The sequence below is a fragment of the Equus quagga genome, chromosome 7 (genome assembly GCF_021613505.1).
Source record: "Equus quagga isolate Etosha38 chromosome 7, UCLA_HA_Equagga_1.0, whole genome shotgun sequence".
NCBI lineage: Eukaryota > Metazoa > Chordata > Mammalia > Perissodactyla > Equidae > Equus > Equus quagga.
The window spans coordinates 9,904,550-9,906,076 of NC_060273.1; the positions used below are offsets into that span (position 1 = coordinate 9,904,550).

At 47.3% G+C, this 1,527-nt stretch overlaps 1 protein-coding gene across 7 annotated transcripts in view; it reads left to right on the plus strand.

Annotated features, from left to right (window-relative positions):
* The window catches only part of SNX29 (sorting nexin 29), a 505,847-nt gene that overhangs the window by 79,419 nt on the left and 424,901 nt on the right, over positions 1-1,527 (plus strand). The window lies entirely within an intron of this gene.

The window sequence follows — 1,527 nt, forward strand, 5'->3', positions numbered from 1 at the left end:
GCATCTGGGTGTGGACTTGGTGTGGTTCGTGGATGTAGGCTTCCTGAGCTGTGGTTGACTCGTGGTGCTTGGGCGTGTGCACGCTCTAAAGGACGTGCTTTAGCAGTGGAGCGGCATCGAGTTGGAAGGGGAGCGTGTGCTCCAGGTTTCGGGGTTTGCCTCTTGTAAAGCTGTCAGCTACAGAGAAACCGTTCTAGTTGGGTTTGCTTTGTAGCCCTGGAGGAATCATTTTTGTAAGTAAGGAAGAGTGTCTCTCTCAAAAATGAATGGAGGTTGCTAATGACCAGGTTCAAACTGTTTCCAACCTTACCGCTCAGAAAAAGTGTTCAAGATGTAGCAATTAAGATTAGGTTTGAGTGGCTTTATATAATAAAGAATAAACCAACTGTGGCTTAACAAGATAGAAATTCATCTCTGTCCAGAGGCAAGCGGGCTGGGGCTGGTATGTAGCTCCCTGGTCATCAGAGACCAGGATTCCTTCTATCTTTCCTCATAGTTCAAAATGACTGCTTTAGCTCCAGCAATCCCATACTTATTCCAGGTAGCAGAAAGGAAGGAGGAGACAAAGGAGAGACTTCCTTCATTTTCTTAGGTAGGATTCAGGGGTCTGAACTTGCACAGGGAAAGAAACTACAACTTTTTTCTCTAGCCTCTGACTGAAATTTAGCCTTTCTTTCAATTATGAAAGTAGCAGCAAACTGTAGAAACCATAGTCCTGTCAGCAAAATGGGTGACTTTGTCACTGGTGGAAGTCCCAGGCGCCCACAGCAACTGGGACAGGAGAAAATCTCAGAACGTTGTTTCTGCTGAAAATATGGTGGTTTTCAATGTGATAATGAAGAATCCCATGTATTACTTTGTCACTTTTTTTTTTTCCTTCAAAGATTTTATATTTCCTTTTTCTCCCAAAGCCCCCTGGTTCGTAGTTGTGTATTTTCAGTTGTGGGCCCTTCTAGTTGTGGCATGTGGGCCGCCGCCGCAGCGTGGCTTGATGAGCGGTGCCATGTCCACGCCCAGGATCCGAACCAGAGAAACCCTGGGCTGCCCAAGCAGAGCAGGCGAACCCAACCACTCAGCCACGGGGCTGGCTCCTACTTTGTCACTTTTATGTTTTACATTTTGGTAATTCTATTTCAGTATAATCAGTTTCCTTTGTGATTTTGTGGGCTTTATGCTTTTTTTTTTTTTTTTTGAGGAAGATTAACCCTCAGCTAACATCTGCTGCCAATCCTCCTCTTTTTGCTGAGGAAGACTGGCCCTAAGCTAACATCCGTGCCCATCTTCCTCTACTTTATATGTGGGATGCCTGCCACAGCATGGCTTGCCAAGTGGTGCCAGGTCCGCACCCAGGATCCGAACCAGCGAACCCCAGGCCACCAAAGCAGAAAGTGGGCACTTAACCGCTGCGCCACTGGGCCGGCCCCTGCTTTGTGCATTTTAAAACCTTTTTCTGAGAAGGGGCCCATGGGATTCACAAGACTGCAGAATGGGTCCTTGGCACAAAAAAGGTGAAGCACCCCCCCCCCC